The sequence below is a fragment of the Heterocephalus glaber genome, unplaced genomic scaffold (genome assembly GCF_053883595.1).
Source record: "Heterocephalus glaber isolate CG9 unplaced genomic scaffold, H.glaber_assembly_v1.0 deba00001553, whole genome shotgun sequence".
Taxonomy (NCBI): domain Eukaryota; kingdom Metazoa; phylum Chordata; class Mammalia; order Rodentia; family Bathyergidae; genus Heterocephalus; species Heterocephalus glaber.
In genome coordinates, this window is record NW_028258344.1 from 9,998,722 (window position 1) to 10,021,295 (window position 22,574).

At 37.2% G+C, this 22,574-nt stretch overlaps 1 pseudogene; it reads right to left on the reverse strand.

The window, feature by feature from the left end:
• Positions 1-440: 440 nt before the first annotated feature.
• Positions 441-4,138, reverse strand: LOC101700973 (TATA element modulatory factor-like; annotated as a pseudogene).
• Positions 4,139-22,574: the final 18,436 nt, after the last annotated feature.

Sequence of the window (22,574 nt, forward strand, 5' to 3'; positions counted from 1 at the left end):
ATGTATAATAGGTAATGTGAAATAGGAAGAAAAGGGGCAAAGGGGAAGGAAGCAGGAGGGTTACAGGAAAGGAAAGAAGGGTATGGAATTAATAAGAGAAAATGGAAAAACAGGAACAAAATCTTTGTCAATAGGGAGGAATGGAGGGGTTGAAGGGAGGGCTGGGCAAGGGTGAAAAATAAGAACCAAGAGAGATTATGTAAAGGTGCAAATTTCCAATGATGAATGTCACTATATTGTATACCTAATATGTACCAATGATTAGAATGAATAATCGATAATGCAAAATAGGAAGAAAATGTCCAAAGGGGTAGGGGTAGGGGTAGTGGGAGGGGCAAGGGAAAGGAAAGAAGGGAAAGGAAAAATGCTGAGAAATGGAGAAAAAGGAAATAAAGTCTTTGTAAATAGGGAAGGGTGGAGGGGGTGAAGGGAGGGCTAGGAATGGGGAAAAAATAAGAACCAAGATGCATCATGTAAAGGTGCAATTCCCAATGAGAAATGTAAATGTGTTGTATACCTAAAATGTACCAATAAAAGAATTTAAGTAAAAAAATAAAATAAAATAAAATAAAGAACTATGTAAAGAAAAAAAGTTCATCTATTTGTGTCTTATACGTATTTTTTACTTCTTCAAGATCTAATCGAAGTTCTTCTGCTTCTGCTTTTTCTCCATACATCTGCAAAATAGTGTTGTACCTTTGATCCAAATCTCTTAGCTGAATTCGAAGTTTAGGTATCTCCTTCACTTTTTCTTCAAGTTCATCATTTTGATTTTTTAATTTAACTAGCTCTTCAGCCATCATTAATCGAGTTTTTTCTAGATTACCAATTTCCAGCTGTAAATGTGCAATTTCCCCTTCCCTTAGCTTTAGCTGAGACTGCAGATTTTCAATAACACTTGACCCTGCTTGCATCCTTACAGCATCATAAAGATTGCTACCACTCACTGATGCAGACATTGTTCCAAATGAATGATTATGAGACTCATCCTGAGACAGAAAAGATGTTTGTAGCTCTGCCATATCAACTCCACTTATTGAACTCGAGCATGACAAGGTGGGAGTACTAGAAACAGAAAATGGCTTGAGTTCCTTTTCTTTTATTGCTTCTTGAGTGAAAATGGCTTTCTTCCTCTCTTGTTCAACTTTCATTTTTCCCATTCCTACTTGACTACTCAACAATGTCTGTTCTTTCCTTGTCTCTTCAAGTGTTCTTACATATTCATCTTTTAGGTTTTCTAATTCAACCTGGTACCAATTATTGTCATCCTCCAGTTTTCTTAGCTTATTTTTCTCTGATTCTAGCTGGGCCTGAAGTCTACTGTTTTCCTATCTCAAGAAAGAATTCTGTGATTCCATGGAAAACATCTGGATTTTGTTGGCAAGGAGTTCTTCTGTAGCTGCATGTTCTCTTTCAACTGCTGTTGCCAATAAGGTCTGGGACTCACCAAGCCTATCAGAAAGATGTTTCTCCAACTTCTCCCACAATGGTGTCTGGGACCCTAGGGTTGCTTGCAAATTTTCTATTTGTCTAAGCAATGGTCTTGTTGATGAAACACTTTGGCTCAGTTCTTGATTCCAATTCTCTGCTTCCTGGAGTCTGCTGAAGTTCACTGATCTCATGTCCCAGATAATCCTCTTTTCTGGCAGCTGCTTGTTCTGAACATTGCAGTGCTAGTCTAAGGTCTCCTACTTGAATTCCTAATGTTTCTTGCTCCTGGTGGGCTTCTTCTTGGCCTTTCTCTCCTACTGCTGAAAGTTCTTCTTTAGCTTTCATGTCATGACTCAGAGCTGCTTCCTGTGCCTTATCCTTTGCAGCACTGGCTTTGTGAAGATCAGTAAGTTCTTTGTATGCACTATCCAGGGCAGCCTGAATACTTTGGTTCTTTTCTTCGAGTTCATCCATGTCTACCTGAAGTCGACCAAGATCTTTCTCTTGATGATCTACCACAGAATTTAGTTTTTTAATATTTTCTCTATGTTACTCCTCAACCTCTTCTTTGCCATCAAGGACCTGTTTTAAATGCTGTAACTCCTCTTCTAGCTCTTTAGCTTTTTTGTTCAGTTTTCCAATAATATTTTCATTGTCTTTGTCTTTAGTTCTCAGTTTCTTAATGACATTAGAGTTATGTAGCTGCTGCTTTGAAAGTTTTTCGCCCTCTTCCATTAGTCCTTGAATCTGTTCATCTTTCTCTTTCAAAAGATCTGCAATTTCACTACTATTTAATCTAATGGCAAGTTCTTCTTTTATAGTTTTGATTTCCTTTTTAGCAGCATCTTTCCCTTTGCAGGCTAGCTGAACTTTCTTTTCTGCTTCTGCAATCCTTTGGGTAAACTCATCTTTCAAGGAAGAAATGCTACTGCTTTCTTCTTTCACTCTGAACATTTCGTCTTTTAGGTTTTCATAAGCTTCTTCTAAAAGTGCTTTTTCTTTACTAAAAGATAATAACTGAACCTCCCTTCTTTCCAGTTTCCCATTCAGAAGTTCAAATGTCTTACAAACATCTTCCTTCTCACAGAGTGCTTCTGGTGGACTTTCAGCAGCTTCACAGTGCTGTACCACCTTGTCCAAGACAGCATGTCCTTCATTCATAGGAGTAGAAGAAACCAAGGTATTTGGCTGCTCACAGTTAACAGGAGTTGCACTTCGCCCACTTTCTTCCATTTCTGCTTCTTCAGCAGGTATACTTAATGTTTCATTTACTTATTGTTCAGGTTTTCCTTCAATAGATTCAACTACTTTAGTCTTTGGGGTTGAAGGATTAACTATGATAGGCACTAAAGCCCTTGCCTGGCAGTTCATCAACTGAATTGATTTCACTTACACTCCAGCTCTAATGACTGTACACTAAATGAGTCTATTCTTTCAAAATCATCAGATGAGCCGCAGCTCTCGCTTGGTTTCTGGAACTCATCTAAATGATTATATTCAGGGCAAGCAGATGCAGAGAGAAGCTGGAAAGATGTCTGCATCAGGTGAAGACTTGATTTTGCATCTGTAGTCTCTTGCCTTGAACTCGCTGAGCTCTCACTTATAACACTCTCGTGATCTAAAACTTCAATATCACTGGTGGTAGAAGTACCTGATGAGAAGGTACTAACAGGAGGAGAAGGAGTATTGCTCTGTCTGTCTTTATGTTTTTGTTCCTTAGGTTCCAAAGCTACAACCTTGATTTCTGCTGTGAGAGAGTGTGTAGAAACAGCAGATACAGTTTCCATAGTTGTCTTTACATTAGTTGTGCTTTCGGATACTTTCAAATGTATAGATGGCACCTTCCTTTAAGGTTCTTTATTAAGTTTCTTCATGCTGGCCTTCAGTTTTAGGTGATAGAGTATCTACTGCCAGACTTTGCTCTGAAACACACAGAGTCCTTCACTTTTGTTTCAGTTGTTCCAGTAGTTTTTGACTGTACACTGTGTAAAGACTCGTGTAAGGTGCTTTTCACTTCTTCTGGACATTGTGATTTAGCTGGAGGCTTTGATACCACTGGACTCTTCTGAATGGTCTGGACATCTGTTGAAGAGAGAAAGGCACTGAAGAAGTTTTCAGGTTCATCTACTACAATCCTCTGAACTGGCTTTGTAATTGCTTTAGGAGAGGCTGTTGGTGGACTCTGAGGTTCAGTGTTTGATTTCAACCCCCAGGTTGAAGTATCCCATCCTCCACTGACAGAGGAACTTATTCTTCAGACTTAGTATTCCACAGAGCAGCAACTCGAGGTTCAAGAATGAATGGGCTTGGGACAGTTGAAAATGAGGCTGGCGACAAGATCAGCAAATTGGAGCCATGTCCTCTCAAGTCAGCAGGACACGCACCCAAGACCAAAGGCAAAGGGGACCGTGGGGTTGAGTTTTCCTGTAGGCAAGCTGCAAAAAACCAACTTGGAAACTAGAGCAGCATCTGGGAAAAAGCGGGGGAGGCCCACTCAACCACTAGGCCTGTGTACTCCGAAGGAAGCCTGTTGGGCCCAGGGTGCCCGCCCCCACCCCTTACCGGGTTCTTCATAGGGAATGGTCTCCACCCAAGCACTCGGTTCCTCCTCCTGGATGTCCAGGACTCTGTCGATGGACTTCTGGGCCTGGGACAGGGCCTGCTTGGCCAAGCTGGAGAGCTGACAGGTGTTGAACCACCTCATTGCTCCTCCTCAGCCAGCAGTGGCGGCGGCAGCACGGAGAAGGCCAGGCTGACAGCCTCAGGCCCCCGGGGAGGGTGCGGCAGGGCGCCCTCCCCCCTCAGCTGCTCTGCAGGCTCTGTCTGCAGGAAGCCATGGCCCCACCGTCTTCCCCCAGCCGGGAGAGAACGTCTATAATTTTTTTAAGGACTGCAATATTTATGTTTTGTATGTGTTTTTAAAACTATTCCTAAAAATCTCAATAGTATCATAAATTTACATTGAAACTATCTCCTAGCCATTCTTGGCTCTTTTTTTAATATTTATTGTTATTAGTACATATTTTCCATGTGTAATGATCATCATAGAGAATTTGTATCTGTACATAATAAGTCTTAATTCTTCTTTTTTTCCCATTCCCTTCCCCTCCCTTCAATCCTTCTTCCCCTCCCCATTAACAAAAGATTTTACTCCGTTTTTTCCTTTCCATTCTCGTTTTGATAATTCTTGTCCCTTCCTCCCTTTCCTCCTACCCCTCCATTTGTCCCCTTCCCATTTGAATATGTTCTTCCTACTTCCTAATATCTGTCCTCCATTTTGTTCCTTATTTTCACTTTGGGTTTCTCATACAAGAGAAACAATGTAATATTTAAACTGTGTGCCAGATTTATTTCACTAAAGGTTATGGTCTCAAGGTGCACCCATTTACCTAAAAATGACTCGTTTATTTTTCTTTATGGCAGAGTGCACTTCATTATATGTAAATATCACATTTTTTTATCCATTCATCTGTTGATGGGCATACAGTCTATTTTGAAGATGTAGCTATAATAATTGTGCTGCTATAACCATGGATGTGTATATATCACTGTGGTATGATGCTTTTGGAGTTTTTTATGACTTTTGAAAAGATACAAAAAAGAGGCACAACTGGGTCAAAAGGAACCTCTAATTTTAATTTTTTTATTTCATACTGATTTCCATATTGGTTTTACCAACTTACACTACCACCAACAATGCAGAGGGTTCTTTTTTTCTCACAGCCTTACCAGCATTTGTTATTGGTTGATTTCTTGATGATGGTCATTTTTTCTGGAGTGAGATAGATTCTCAGTGTTGTTTTAATTTATATCTCTTGAATGACCAGTGATGTTGAACATTTTTTCATATATTTATTTTCTGCTGTTTCTTTGGTTATTTTAGGTTTCTTCTGATTCCATATAAATTTTAAGATGTTTTCTCTAGTTCTGTGAAGTATATTATGGATATTTTGATTAGGATTGCAGTAAATTTGTATAACAGTTTTGGAAGTATGTCCTTTTTCACTATATTGGTTCTGCCTATCCAATAATATGGTATGTCTCCATTTTCTGATATTCTCTTGGAACTTTTTCAGAGTACCATAGTTTAAAATGTATAGGTCTTTTACTTCCTTCATTAGATTGATTCCTAAGTATTTCATTTTTCTTACTGCTATTGTGAAAAGTGTTGTTTCCCTAATTTCTCTCTCAGTGAGTGTGTTATTTGTGTACAGGTATATTACTGTTTTTTGAGTGTTGCCTTTGTATCCTACTATGCTACTAAATTGGGATATTAATTCTAGGACTCTTTTGGTGAAGTTTTTGGAGTCTTCCATGTATAGTATCATATTATCTGCAAATAATAATTTAACTTCTTGTTTTCCTATGTATATTCCTTTTATTTCTTCCTCTTCTCTAATTGTTCTGGCTAATGTTTCCAAAACAATATTGAACAGGAATGGTGATAGTGGGTATCCTTGTCTTATTCCTGATTTTAGAGTAAAAGCTTTCCATTTTTGACCATTTAATATGATATTGGCTGTTGGTTTGTTATAGATGGCTTTATCACATTGAGATAAAGTCCTTCTACTCAAATTTTCTGTAGGGTTTTTATCATAAACAGGTGTTGGGCTTGGTCAAATGCTTTTTCTGCATCTATTAAGATGAGCACGTGCTTTTTGATCTTGGTTCTGTTAATGTGGTGCATTATGCTTATTGATTTGTATATTTCAAACCATCCCTCCTTGCCGGCGATGAATCCTACTTGGTCATGGTGTATTATCTTTTTGATGATTTGCTGCATTCTGTTTGCCAGTATCTTATTGAGGATTTTTACATCTATGTTCATTAAGGAGATTGGCTTGTAGTTCTCTTTTGTGATTGAATCCTTCTCTGGCTTTGGTAGCAGGGTAATGCTTGCAGTGGTAGTAGTAGCATTAGATCTTCTCTAAATCTCTTGTAGAATTCAGCAGTGAATCTGTCCAGACCTGGGCTTTTGTTGGTGGTGGTGGTAGTTTTTTAATTACTTCTTCAATTTTATTGACTGATATTGTATTATTTAGAATTTTTTTATCTTCTTGATTCAGCTTTGAGATTTCATATGTATCTAGGAATAAGTCCGTTTATTCTGAGTTTTCCATTTCATTAGAGTACAGGTTCTCAAAATAGGTACTGATGATTTTCTGGATTTCTGCCAGATCCATTGTGATTTCACACTTTTCGTTCCAAATTGCATGGATTTAGGTCTTTTCTTTCTTTTTTTTAAATAAGGTTTGCTAAGGGTTTGTCCATTTTATTTAAGCTTTCAAAGAACCGACTCTTCATTGATTCTTTGTACTGCTTTCTTAGTCTCCATTGATTTATTTCAGCTCTGATCTTTATAATTTCCTCCCTCACATGAGCTTTGTGCTTCACTTGTTTTTCTTTTTTTAGAACCTTGAGGTTCAACATTAGGTTGTTTATTTGAGCTAGCTCTGTTTTACTGATGTGAGAATTCACTGCTATAAATTACCCACATGGGACTGCTTTTCATTGTATCCCATAAGTTCTAGTGTGTTGTATCAGCATTATCATTTAATTGTAGAAACTGTCTACTTTATTCTTTAATTTCATTTGTGACTCATTTGTTGTTCAGGGGGGTATTATTTAATTTCCATGTGTTTAGGTAGTTTTTGTGTTTCTTTTGCTAATGATTTCCAATTTCATCGCACTATGACCTGGTAATGTGTATGGGATAATATCAAACCCTTTTACATTTATTTAAGCACATTCTATGAGATATTGTGTGGTCTATTTTGGAGAAAGCTCCATGTGCTGTTGAGAATAATATGTACTCTGTTGTTGTTGGGTGGAACACTCTGTAGATATTTACTAAGTCCATTTATTCAAAGGTTTGGTTAAGCTCTGATATTTCTTTGTTGATTTTCTGTCTAGTTGACCTTTCCATTTGTGACAGTGGAGTATTGAGATCTCCTGTTACAATTGTATTAATGCTTACCTGATTTTTCATATCCATTAGTGTTTGTTTAATATGGTTGAGTATGCTGGTATTTGGTGCATATATATTTATGATTGCTATATCTTCCTCTTGGATTGTTCCCTTAACAAGTATGTAGTGACCTTCTTTGTCTCTGTTGATCAGTCTTGGCTTGAAATCCACTTTGCTTCAATGGAATAGTGACTTCTGCTTTTTCTCCAAATTCTGGTTGCATGGAGTATTGTTTTCCATCCTTTGACTTGCAGTCTATTAATTTTTTTTTTTTTTTTTTGCTTTTTTGAGACAGGGTCTCACTAAACTGAACTCAGGGTAGTTCAGGCCGGCCCTGAACTCACTAAGTAGCTCACTAACTAGGCTGACTTCAAACTCACAGCATTGCCTCTGAGTGCTGGCATTATAGGTATGCACCACCATGCCTGGATAATACTGATATGTTTTTGAGTTAAATGTGTTTCTTGTATGCAGAATATTGTTGGATCTTATTTCTTGATCCATTCTGTCAATCTGTTTCTTTTAACTGGTAAATTGAGACCATTCTCCTTGATGGTTATAACTAACATCATCCTTGTCACTGTATTATTTTCCTGTTGTTGGTTCCCTTTCTTTCCCTTACATTTATTTGCTTGCCTTGTCTGGTGCATACATTTTATGCGGATTCTTGGAATTGTTGTCTTCACTGTCTTCTTTTAGAATATCCTTCAGAACATTTTAGTGGTCATGAATTTCTTCAGGTGTTCTTTATCATGGAGGTATCTTATTTTTCCATCAGTTTTGAAAGATAACTTTACAGTGTACATCAACCTGGGTTGGAGATTGTTTTCTTTTAGGTCTTGAAATACTTTGTTCCAAGCTCTCCTTAACTTAAGGTTTTATGTTGAAAATGCTGTTGTAATTCTGAGGTTTTTCTTTGTAGGTGATTTGTTTCTTTTCTCTAGCAATTTTTAATATTCTGTTCTTGGGCTGAATTTCTGGAATCTTGACTATTATATGCTTTGGTACAGTTTTTCTGATTATAGCTATTTAGAGTTCTATATGCCTCACTTATCTGTATGTCAAATTCTTTTTCCATGCTTGGAAAGTTTACTGCTATTACTTCTGTAAACAAGTTTTTTTTATGTCTTTTGTGATATTTTCTGATTTTTAATTGATTCCAGTTGTTATGTCTTATATCTAGATGTCCTCCCAAAGCCTCATTTGGTCATAAGTGGAGCTTTATGGAGATGGCTGGATCTAGGGTGTGTGATGCTGAGATTAAGGGTGCAATGCTCAGATTAAGAGTACCCCACTCTGGGTGTGAGTTCTACCCACACCAATAGCTAGTAGTCTGGATGGACTATAAGGGACAGAAAGAGAGCTGCTGCTGTTCACTTGCTGCTGCTTCTTCTGTTGCTGCTGTTTGTCTTCTCCGGCTTCCTGCCTGTTCTGTGATGCCCCTCTGCTACGCCACCCTGCCTTGGAGCTAGCCAATTATGAACTGAAAGCTCTGCAAACTGTGAGTCAAAATTAACCTTTCCTCCTTTAACTTTGGGTATTGGGTATTTTGTCTCAGCAATGAGAAAAATAACTAAGACACTAATCAATCTTATAGTATTCTTTGCATTGTCTAGCAGCTATTGATTTGAATTTTTATCATCCTTTGCTATTTAAGAAGTCTTTCATTTGATGATCACCAACCTCAATCCTGTCCTCTAGATCTGATATTTTGTCTTCATATTGGTTGATTCTGCTGAATATACTATTAATGAAATTTTTAATCTCCTGGATATCTGTTTGAATCTTTTTTTATAGCATCCAGTACTTTCCTATGTTGGGTGTTCATGGTTTCCTTGTCTTTCCTAAGCTTCTCTATTTTGTTTTAACATATCTATTCTGGGTTCAGTAACCATTTCCTTCATTAGTCATCTTTAATTATCTGTGTAATTATTTTTGTTTCAGTTTTAGTTTTCTCAAGAGACTTATTCATCTGCTTTGCTACTTCCACTACTACCATTTCAGAAAGTTCAGCTGGGTGGCTTTAGGTTTCTTCCATCTCAATTCCCACCACTACACGCCCCCCCAGATTTGCCTTGAGTGATTGGGAATGATAGGTTGCATCTTGTTTTCTCATTTTCTATTATGTTGCTGATGGTGGTGGTACTGTTTATTTGTTTTCTGCACTGAGGCTTGTAAATTGCTTATGGTAGGTACCTTATTACTGGTATGAAGATCTCCTTAGGAAATGATTACTTTTCAGAGATATCTTCTAGGCATAGCTAGCTTTTTAAAAATTTTTAATTTTATTGGTACATTTTAGGTATACAATATAATGGCATTCATCATTGAAAATTTGTACCTTTACATACTCTCTCTTGGTTCTTATTATTCGCCCTTCCCCTGCCCTCCTTTCAAACCCTCCATCCCTCCCTATTTACAAAGACTTTGTTTCCTTTTTTTCATATTACTTCCATTCCCTTCTTTCATATCCCCTACTCCTCCCACTTCGCCTTCCCCTTTGCTCCTTTGCTTCCTATTTCACATTACCTATTATACATTTTAGTCCTTATTAACACTTTCAGTTTCTCACCCTAGAGAAAGTATTCAGTATTTCCACATGTGTCTACTTTATTTCACTTAAAACTATCACCTCATGTGCATCCACTTAGCTATAAATATCTCTAATTTTTTCTCTTTTTTTCTCATTTTTTTATGGCTGAGTAGTACTGCATTTTATTTTTAAAAACCACATTATCTTTCTCCAGTCTCCAGTTGATGGGCATTTGGGCTGTTTCCAAGTTCTAGCTATCACAAACTGGGCTGCTATGAGCACAGGTACACATATATAAGTGTGGTATGATTCTTTTAATTCTTTGGGGAATATACCCAGCAGTGGAATAGCAGGGTCAAATAGGACTTCCAGTCCTAGTTCTTTGAGGTATCTCCAAACTGACTTCCACAGTGGTTGCACCCGTCTACACTCCCACCAGCAGTGGAGCAGGGTTCCTCTTTCCCCACAACCCTGCCAGCATTTGTTATTGGTTGATATCATGATAGCAGCCATTCCTTCTGAGGTGAGATGGAATCTCAGCATTGTCTTCATTTGCATCTCTTGAATGACCAGTGATGTTGAACATTTTTTCATATGCTTATTTGCTATTTCTACTTCTTTGTATGAGAAATGTCTGATCATTTCAGGTGCACATTTTTGGATTGGGTCTTTAAATTTGGGAGGTCTGATTTTTTTAAGTTCTTTATAGATTCTAGAGATTAGACCTTTGTCTGAGGAACAGCAGGTGAATATGTTTTCCCACATTGTGGGTTGTCTGTTAACACTTTTGGTTGTTTCTCTTGCTGTGCAGAAGCTTTTTAGTAAGAAGAGATCCCACTTGTTCATTGTTCATGCTAATTCATGCCCAACTGAGGTTTTGTTCATAAAATCTTTTCCTACACCAATGTTTTCAAGAGTTTTACCTAACCTTTGTTCCAGCCGGATCAGCATTTCTATTTTAATATTTAGATCTTTAATCCATTTTGATTTTAGTTTAGTGCATGGTAAGAGATACAGGTCTAGTTTTAGCCTTTCACAAGTTGAAACTAAAATTTCCCAGCACTATTCATTAAGGAGGCTATCTTTCCTCCAGTGAGGGTGTTTGGATCCTTTGTCAAAGATGAATGGCTGAGTGTGTCTGGAGTTGTTTCTGCATCTTCTAATCTGTTCCACTGGTCCTCAGGTCTGTTTGTTTGCCAGTACCATGCTGTTTTTATCACAGTAGTTTTGTAGTTTAGTTTCAAGTTGCAGATTCTGATACCTCCTACCTTATCTTTCATGTCTAGAATTGATTTTGCTATTCTGGGTCTCTTCTTGTTCCAAATGAATTTTTGGATTGTTTTCCCAAGATCTGTGAAATATGCTGCTGGAATTTCAATTTGGATTGCATTGAATCTATATAGCAGTTTTGAAATTATGGCCATTTTCACTCTGTTGATTCTTCCTACTCAGGAGCAAGGGATGTCTTTCCATTTTCTTTTATCATCTTCAATCTCTCTTTTCAGAGTGCTATAGTTTTCAGAGAAGAAGTCTTTGATTTCATTTGTTAAGTTGATTCCTAGGTATTTCTGTTTTTTGGATGCTATGGTGAAAGGAATTGTTTCCCCTATTTCTCTCGCAATGAGTCTGTTCTTCATGTAGAGGAAAGCTATTGATTTTTGTGTGTTGACCTTCAATCCAGCTACTTTACTGACTTTGGTTATTAAGTCTAGAAGACTTTTGGTGGGGTTCTTGGGGTCTTCTATATACCATATCATGTCATCTGCAAATAATGACAATTTGACTTCATTTCGTATTTTTATTCCTTTTATTTCTTTCTCTTGTCTAATTGCTGTGGCTAATGTTTCCAAAACTATACTGAACAGGAGTGGTGATAGTGGACATCCTTGTCTTGTTCCTGATTTTAGTGTGAAGGATTTCAATTTTTAACCATGCAGTATATTGGCTGTTGATTTTTCATAGATGGCTTCTATCAGATTGAGGTAGAGACAATCAGTTCCAATTTTTGTAAGGTTTTTATCACAAATGTGTTTTGGATTTTGTCAAATGCTTTTTTTGCATCTATTGAGATGATCATATGGCTTTTGTCCTTGGCTCTGTTGATATAATGTATTACATTGATTGATTTGTATATGTTGAACCATTCCTGCATCCCTGGATGAATCCCTCTTGGTCAGGGTTTATGATCTCCTTGATGATCTTCTGCATTCTATCTGCCAGTGTCTTATTAAGATTTTTGCATCTATGTTCATTAGTCAGATTGGCCTATAGTTCTCTTTTTCAGTTGGGTCTTTCTCTGCTTTGGGGATCAAGGTGATGCTTGCTTCCAGGAATGAATTTGAGAGTATTGCTTCCCTTTCAATTTCATTGAAGAATTTAAACAGTAGTGGCAGTAGTTCCTCTCTAAATGTCTTGTAGAATTCAGCAGTGAAGCCATCAGGACCCGGGCTTTTCTTAGTTGCTAAATTTTTAATTATGTTTTCAATTTCCTTGATTGATATTGGGTAGTTTAGAATCTTTAGGTCCTCTTTGTTCAACTTGAGTAATTCATACGTATCTAGGAATCTGTCCATTTGTTCTGTATTTTCCATCTTATTGGCATATAGGTTCTGGAAGTAGGTATTGATGATCCTCTGGATTTCTGCGGGGTCTGTTGTACTTTCATCCGTTTCATTCCTAACTGCATGGATTTTGGCCTTTTCTTTCCTTTTTCTGATAAGGTTGGCTAAGGGTTTGTCAATTTTGTTATTCTCTTGAAGAATCAACTCTTGGCTTCATTGATTTTTTGGTATAGTTCTCTTAGTCTCCATTGTATTGATTTGTGCTCTGATCTTTATAATTTCCTCCCTTGTATGAGCTTTGGGTTTCTCATGCTCTTCTTTTTCTAGAAGCTTGAGGTGCAGCATCAGGTTGTTTAATTGGGCTTGCTCAGTTTTCCTAATGTGAGTATTCACTGCTATGAATTTCCCTCATAAGACTGCTTTCATTGTGTCCCATATATTCCAATATATTGTATTGCCACTGTCATTTTTTTCCTTAAATTCTTTTATTGGTACATTTTAGGTAAACAATACATTTACATTTATCTTTGGGTGCTTATACCTGTACATTATGTATCTTGGTTCTTATTTTTTTTTCCCCATTACCTGTTCACCCTTCACCCCCTCCACCCTTCCCTATTTATATAGACTTTGTTTCCATTTTTTTCTTTTCTCATAATTTTTACTTTCCCGTCTTTCCTTTCCCCTTCCAGGCCCACCAGCCCTATCCCATTGGACCTTCTCTTCCTATTTCAGATTATCAATTATTTATTTTAATCCTTATTTACACTTTCAGTTTCTCATGCTAGAGAAACTATTCGGTATTAACACATGTGTGTCCTACTTATTTCACTTATGAGTATGGCCTCAATATGCATCCATTTAGTTATAGATGTCTCTAGTTTCTCATTCTTTAAGGTTGAATAGTACTCCATTTTATATTAAAAAAATCTTTATCCAGTTTCCAGTTGATGGGCACTTGGGCTGTTTCCAAGCTTTAGCTATTATAAACTGTACTGTTATGAACATGGGTGCACATATATCACTGTGGTATGATTCTTTTAATTCTTTGGGGAAGATACCCAACAGGGGAATAGCTGGGTCAAGTGGGACCTCTTGCTCCAGTTCTTAGAGGTATCTCCATACTGATTTTCACGGTGGTTGCACCAATCTACATTCCCACCAACAATGGAGAAGGGTTCCTTTCTCCTCACACCCCCACCAGCATTTGTTATTGGTTGATTTCTTGATAGCAGCCATTCTTTCTGGGGTGAGGTGGAATCGCAATATTGTTTTCATCTCCATTTCTCGAATGACCAGTGATGTTGAAAATTTTTTCATATATTTATTTGGTGCTTTTACTTCTTTGTGTGAGACATATCTGTTCATTTCAGATGCCCATTTTTTAATTGGGTTTTTGAATTTGGGGGTGGTCACATTTTTTCAGTTCTTTATATATTCTAGATAGTAGTCCTTTGTCTAAGGTACAGCTACTAAAATTTATTTCCCATATTGTAGGTTGTCCCTTAGCTCTGTTGGTGGTTTCTCTTGCAGTGCAGAAGCTTTTTTTTTTTCTTTTTTGGTACCGGGGATCAAACTCAGGCCCTTGCGCTTGCGCAGCAGATGATGAAACCACTGAGCTAAATCCCCAGCCCATCAGAAACTTTTAAATAAGATGAGATCCCAGTTGTTGATTCTTTGTGCTAGTTCCCATGCTACTGAGGTTTTGTTCATAAAGCCTTTTCCTATGCCAATGTCTTCAAGAGTTACACCTAACTTATCTTCTAGCAAGTTTAGTGTGTCTGCCTTAATATTTAGATCCACTTCGATCTTATTTTAGTGCAAGGTGATAGGTATGGGTCTAATTTTAATTTTTGGCAAGTTGAAATTCAGTTTTTCCAACACCATTTATTAAATAGGCTATCTTTCCTCCAATGAGGGTAGTTGGCTTCTTTGCCAAAGATGAGGTGGTTGAGTATGTCTGGAGTTGTTTCTGCATCTTCTAATCTATTCCAACAATCTTCAGGTCTGTTTCTTTGCCAGTACCATGCTGTTTTTATCACAGTATCTTTGTGGTATAGTTTCAAGTTGAGGATTGTGTTACCCTCAGCCATGTCTCTGTTGCCTAGAATTGCTTTTGCTATTCTAGGTGTCACTGTCATTTAATTGAAGGAACTGTCTTAGTTCTTCTTTAATTTCCTCTGTGACCCATTGATTATTCAGAAGTGTATTGTTCAATTTCCACATGTTTATGAAATTTTTGTGGGGTTTTTTGCTATTTATCTCCAATTTCATCACACTATTGTCTGATAATATACAGGAGATTACGTCAATTCCTTTGCACTTATTTAAACATGTTCTATGAATGAGTTTGTGGTCTATTTTGGAGAATAACCTGTGTGCAGCTGAAAAGACTGTGTATTCTGATTTGGTCGGGTGGAACACTCTGTAAACATCTGCTAAGTTCATTTGTTCGAGTTTGAGTTCTACTATTCATTACTTATTTTTTTTTGTCTAGTTGATCTATCTATTTGTGACAGTGGGGAATTGAGGTCCACCACTATTATTATATTAGTGCATACATGACTTTTCATGTCCATTAGTAATTGTTTTATATAGTTGGGCATACTACCATTTGGTAGATATTTATGATTATCATCTCTTCCTCTTGGCTTATTCCCTTTACAAGGATGTAATGTCCTACTTTGTCTCTCTTAATCAGTGTTGGTTTCAAATCCACTTGATCTGCAAAAAGACAGCTACTCCTGCTTTGTTTTGGGGTTCTCATCGCATGGAGTATTGTTTTCCACCCTTTAACTTTCACACTATGAGTTTCTTTTTGAATTAAGCTTGTTTCTTGTATTCAGCATATTGCTGGATCTTGCTTCTTGCCCCATTCTGCCAGTTTGTTTCTTTTGATTGGTGAATTGAGACCATTAACATTGATGGTTATAACTGACAGGTATTGACTTATCATTGTCATGACTTTTTCTTTTTGTTGGATTCTCCCCCTTTGCATTTAATTTCTTGTCATGCACAATGGATTCATTCTGCTTGGGTTTCCTGGGGTTGTGATCCTCATTTTCTTTTCCTAGGATATTGTCTAAAATTTTGTGGAGTGTTGGTTTGGAGTTCATGAAGTTCCTAAGGTGCTCTTTATCATGAAAGTATTTTATTTCTCCATCAATTTTGAAAGATAGTTTTGCAGGGTACATCAATCTGGGTTGGAGGCTGTTTTCCTTTAGGGCTTGAAATACATCACTCCAAGCTCTTCTTGCCTTGAGGGTTTTTGTTGAGAAGTCTGCTGTGATTCTGATGGGCTTTCCTTTGTATGTGATATGTTCCTTTTCTCTAACTACTTGTAGAATTTTGTTCTTCTGTTGAGTTTCTAGAATCTTAACAATTATATGCCTATGTGTACTTTTTTTTTATCAAGACTAGAGTCCTATATGACTCACTTATGTGTATGACAAGTTCTTTCCCCTGCTTGGAAAGTTTTTTGCCATCACTTCTGTGAACAGTTTTTTTATGTCACCTCCACTCTCCCCTGTTTCTTCATTGACTCAAGTTAGTCTTATGTTATTCTTTTTTGCATCACTTAACAGCTGCTGAATTGATTTCTCCTGGTGCCTTACAATTTTAAAGAAATTTTTCTCTTCCTAGTTACTACTTGCAAACTTATCTTCTATATCTGAAATTCTATCCTCACATTGGCTCATTCTGCTGCATAGACTTTCAGTGGAGTTTTTAATCTCCTGGAAATCTGTTTGCATCTGTTTTATGGATTTCATTTGTTTCCTATGTTGGGATTCCATCATGTTCCTCAGCTCCTCTATTTTTTTTATGTGTGTCCTCTCTTGATTTATTAATCATGTCTTGCACTATGGGCACAATATCTGCTGTTATCTGAGAAATTATTTCTGATTTCATTTTTTCTAGATCGTCTTTTGTTGCCAGTTCAGGGACCCCAAGTGGTTGAGTATCAGATTGTTCCATTTTGTTTCCCTTTGGGGATGCTTTAGGTGATCTGGAAGTCTGGTTTTGAGGCTTATTTATATGTCTTCTCATTTCATCAGTGGGCATGGGGGTTCCTGCTGCTGCCTCCATGACTTACCTCATCAGCACTGGGGGCACTGGTACAGTGGCTGGGAAGCCTCCTCCTCTGTGCTGGGAGTGGTGCTATGCTGGCCCCAAAAGCAGGCTTTTGTTTTTGGAATCTGTACCAGGACCTTGACTCTTGTGTTTATTAGGGATGACAGGTTGCAGTCTGTTTGGCTTAGCACACATTTCTTTGGTACTGTCAGCTGTGGTATTCTTTATGACCCTTAGACAATCTATGTGCTGGCATACAAAAAAGATCAATTGATCACAACTCTGTCACCTTGGCTAAAGTAGTATAACCAGTAATAACAATAGCATCAAACACAGACTGGAAAATGATAAAATGATGACTCTTAATTTTTGACTTTTAACTATAAGTACAAGATTTATAGTCATATAACCAAATCTAAGACAGATCAGAACATTATATACAGTAAACATCCACTTAATAGGTTCTTTTTACTCTAAGGGGAGAACATTTAAAAGGAAGAAGTGGATAAAATAGAGAAATGAAAGGGATAAAAAGAGATTCAAAGCAAGGATGAAGGACAAAGGAAGATTACCCAAGCCTTGGGAAACTGGTGAAGCAGACAGGAAGGAAGAGAAAAAAGAGAAAACAAAAACAAGAACAAACTAAACAAAACAACAAACAGCAATATTCACACTCACAAAAAAAATGAAAATAAAAACCCCAAAATTTTAAAAAGACCAAAAGCAAAGGGGGAAAAAACAAGAAATTTCTCTGTTACTTCAATCCTGTGGTTGGTTATCTTCTGGGGTCTACAGTTTTGTAGCAATGTTCAATTCAAGGCATGACTGCTCTCACTGGTAAGTCTAGAAAGGCAGTCAGAGCTCAGATCTGTGCTGGATAATACTAGCAACCAGGCAGTAGGATTAAGATGTGGTGCCAGGAAGCTGAGCTGGTCCCAGCACCCAGACGGAAGCTCCCCCGCCACCATCCCAAGCTCCTAGGGCAGAGAAGCTGAGCTGGTCCCAGCATCCGGAAGGAAGCTCCCCTACCACTGTCCCAAGCTCCTAGGACAGTGAAGCTGAGCCAGTCCCAGCACCCAGAAGGAAGCTCTCCCACCGCTATCCAAAGCTCCTAGTGCAGAGAAGCAGAGTTGGTCCCAGCACCTGGAAGGAAGCTCCCTAGCCGCCATCCCAAGATCCTAGGACAGAGAAGCTGAGCCAGTCCCAGCACCCAGAAGGAAGCTCCCCCACCACCATCCCAAGCTCCTAGGACAGAGAAGCTGAGCCAGTCCCAGCACCCAGAAGGAAGCTCCCCCGCCACTAATCCAAGCTCCTAGGGGAGAGAAACTGAGCCAGTCCCAGCACCCAGAAGGAAGCTCGCCCACCGCCATCCCAAGCTCCTAGGGCAGAGAAGCTGAGCTGGTCCCAGCATGCAGAAGGAAGCTCCCTCGATGCCATCCCAAGCTCCAAGGCCAGAGAAGGTGAGCCATGTGGGCGCCAGAAGCACCACCCCCACCCCTGTGGAAATGAGAAGACATATAAACAAGCCTCAAAAACAGACTTCTGAATCACCTACAGCAACCTCAAAGGGAAACGAGATGGAACAATCTGATACTCAACCACCTGGACTCTGAACTGGCAAGAAAAGAGGATCTGGGAAAAATGAAATCAGAAATAATTACTCAGATAACAACAAAGATTTTGCTTCTGGTGCAAGACATGATTAATAAATCTAGAGAGGACACAGATAAAAAAAAGGAGGATCTGAGGAACACGATGGAATAATCCCAACATAGGAAACAAATGGAATACATAAAACAGATACAAACAGATTTCCAGGAGATTAAAAACTCCATCAAAAGTCTGAACAGCAGAATGAACCAATGTGAGGATAGAATTTCAGATATAGAAGAAAAGATTGCAATTAGTGACCAGGAAAAGAAAAATTGCTTTAAAATTGTAAAGGAACATGAGAAATCAGTCCAGCAGCTGCTAGACGATGCAAAGAAGAATAAAATAAGACTGATTGAAGTCAATGAAGAAACAGGAGAGAGTGCAGATGACATAAAACAACTGTTCACAGGAGTGATGGCAGAAATCTTCCCAAGGAGGGGAAAAGAACTTGACATACAGATAAGTGAGGCATATAGGACTCCAGCTAGCCTTGATCAAAAAAAATCTACACAGAGGCATATAATAGTTAGGATTCCAGAAATCCAACAGAAGAACAAAATTCTACAAGCAGTTAGAAAAAAGAAACAAATCACATACAAAGGAAAGCCCATCAGAATCACAGTAGACTTCTCAATGCAAACCCTCAAGGCAAGAAGAGCTTGCAGTGATGTATTTCAAGCCCTAAAAGGAAATAACCTCTAATCCAGATTGATGTACCCTGCAAAACTATCTTTCAAAATTGATGGAGAAATAAGATACTTTCATGATAAACAGCACCTCAGAAACTTCATGAATACCAAACCAGCACTCCAAAAAATTTTAGACAATGCCCTAGGAAAAGACAATGAGAATCACAACCCCAGGAAACACAGCAGAATGAATCCATTGGGCATGACAAATTAAATGCAAAGGGGGAGAATCCAACAAAAAGAAAAAGTCATGACAAGGCTTTTAAAACTTTTAACTTCATCTCCCTAATGAGTGTATAATTCAATCTTGTTATTGTAGTGATGAGTATTTTTCTGATTCTAGAGTTGCACACCTTTCCTTGTGCTATACTGGCTATTTATCATCTTCTTATGTCTACATTTTAATTGGGTTGTCTATCAGTGAGCTCTAAGAATTCTTTATATATTCTGGTCATAGGTTATATGCATTGTAAATATGGTCTGTTTAAGGACTACTTTTCATTTTAATGATGTCATCTAAAGTTCTAAATTTTGATGGAATCTCATTTATCAATTTTTTTCTTTTATACATCATGTCTTTTGTATACTAGGTAGTTCTTGCCTACCCTGAATTCATAAATATTTTCCCTTATAATTTCTTCTTAAAGTTTTATACTTTTAGGCTTTCTTATTTAGGTTCATAGACCCCTTCAAGTTATTTTGATGTATGAAAAAAAGGGTTGAGGTTAATTTTTTATATACAGATACCAGGTGTTCTAGTGCCATTTGCTGCAAACACTCTCTCTTCCTCGGCTCTTGAATTGAGTTTATATTCTATAAAATGCTAATGTTAAATAATCTTTCAAAACTCAGTGGACCATATATGTGTGGGTCTATTTCTAGATTCTCTGCTTTATTCCAATGATCTATATGGCTTTCCTTACACCAACACTGCCTTGATTACTGTAGCTTTAGAAGAAATCTTAAAATTAGGTACTAAACATCTTCCAACACTTTTTATTTTTTAACTTTTCTAGGTCCTTTGTACTCCTACATAACTTTTAAATTTCAATATCCAATTCTTCATTTATAGCAAGTATATACAGACCTGAAGTTTTATATGTACCTTGTGTTTTCTAATCCTGCTAAATTCAAGTACAGTTTCTAGGGGCTCCTAGAGATTTCTTAATATTTTCTCTGTAGATGATCATTTCATCTACATATAAAGATTTTGCTTCTGCCATGCCAATCCTACCCTAGTTGTGTCATTTTATTGCCAGACTATTTTGGTGGGGCCTAGGTTTCAAAGTTTAATGGTCAGATAAAGAGTAAGCATATCTGCCCTTGTTCCCCACCTTAAGGAGAAAGCATTATATCTTCTCTATTCATATAAGGCATTCTCGCTGAAAGTATGGAGTACATGTCTTTAATCTGTTGAGAAGGTTCTGTTCTACTTCTAGTCTCCTGATAGCTTTTACCATGAACAGCTGTAGAATTTATTTTTTTTATTTTTTTTTATTTTTCCCATTAAGTTTACTGGTACATTTTAGGTATAAAATACAGTTACATTCATCATTGGGACCTTGTACCTTTACATGAGTATCTTGGTTCTTATTTTTGTTCCCCTTCCCTTGCCCTCCCTTCACCCCCTCCACCCTTCCTTATTTTCAAAGACCTTTTCTCCATTTTTTTCCTCTTCTCATATTTTTTCCTTTCCCTTTTTTCCTTCCCCTACCCCTCACAATTCCCCTGCTCTTTTAGACCTTTTCTTCCTGTTACACAATATCAGTTATACATTTTTTAAATTATAATATCAAAATCTAGGAGACATTACCACAGATTTTACAGAATTTAAAAGGATATAGAAAGCATATTACAAAAATCTGTTTTGAAATAAATTTGACAACTTCTAAGAAGTACCTTGGAAGACAAATTAATGAAACTAACTCTGGAGGAAATATAAAATTTGAATAGCACCTATTAAAGAAAGTATATTCCTAGCTTGAAAAACTACCTATATGACAACAGCAGGCTCATATACATTTTAACTGATAAATTATATCAAACAATTAAAGCAGAAAAAAGAAGGAACACTTCTCCCCTCATTTTAGGAACTCAACATTGTCCTAATCCTAAAACTGGATAAAGATAATAGAAGAAAAAAGTATGAACATAGATAGAAATTTGTTTAACAAAACAAACTATTGGAAGTCAGATCTGGCAGGATGTAGAAAGTGGTTTTGCTATAGGGATGGTAGTATTGGTTCAGCATTAGAAGATCCACCCCCAAAAGTCATCATTTAAACAGAGGAAAGGAAAAAGCCATATGATCCTGTCACTAGTTGGAGAAAAAGTATTGGACTGAATTCTACAGCTGTTCATGGTAAAAGCTATCAGGAGCCTAGAAGTAGAACAGAACCTTCTCAACAGATTAAAGACATGTACTCCATACTTCCAGTGAGAACACCTTATATAAATGGAGAAGACACAATGCTTTCTCCTTAAAGTGGGGAACAAGGGCAGATATGCTTACTCTTTATCTGACCATTAAACTTTGAAACCTAGGCCCCACCAAAATAGTCTGGCAATAAAATGACACAACTAGGGTAGGATTGGCATGGCAGAAGCAAAATCTTTATATGTAGATGAAATGATCATCTACAGAGAAAATACTAAGAAATCTCTAGGAGCCCCTAGAAACTGTACTTGAATTTAGCAGGATTAGAAAACACAAGGTACATATAAAACTTCAGGTCTGTATATACTTGCTATAAATGAAGAATTGGATATTGAAATTTAAAAGTTATGTAGGAGTACAAAGGACCTAGAAAAGTTAAAAAAACAAAAACAAAAACAGTGTTGGAAGATGTTTAGTACCTAATTTTAAGACTTTTTCTAAAGCTACAGTAATCAAGGCAGTGTTGGTGTAAGGAAAGCCATATAGATCATTGGAATAAAACAAAGAATCTAGAAATAGAACCACACATATATGGTCCACTGAGTTTTGAAAGATTATTTAACATTAACATTTTATAGACTATAAACTCAATTCAAGAGCTGAGGAAAAGATAGTGTTTTCAGCAAACGGCACCAGAACACATGGTATCCGTATGTAAAAAATTAACCTCAACCCTTTATTTCCATACATAAAAATAACTTGAAGGGATCTATGAACCTAAATATGAAAGACCAAAACTATAAAACTTTAAGAAGAAATTATAAGGGAAAATGTTTATGAATTTAGGGTAGGCAAGAACTACCTAGGATACAAAAAACATGATGTATAAAAGAAAAAAATTGATAAATGAGATTCCATCAAAATTTAGAACTTTAAATGACATCATTAAAATGAAAAGTAGTCCTTAAACAGACCATATTTACAATGCATATAACTTATGAACAGAATGTATAAAGAACTCTTACAGCTCATTAATAGACAATCCAATTAAAAAGTAGACATAAGAAGATGATAAATAGCCAGTATAGCACAAGGAAAGGTGGGCAATTCTAGAATCAGAAAAATACTAATCACTACAATAACAAGATTGAATTATACACTCATTAGGGAGATGAAGTTAAAAGTTTTAAAAGCCTTGTCATGACTTTTTCTTTTTGTTGGATTCTCCCCCTTTGCATTTAATTTGTCATGCCCAATGGATTCATTCTGCTGTGTTTCCTGGGGTTCTGAT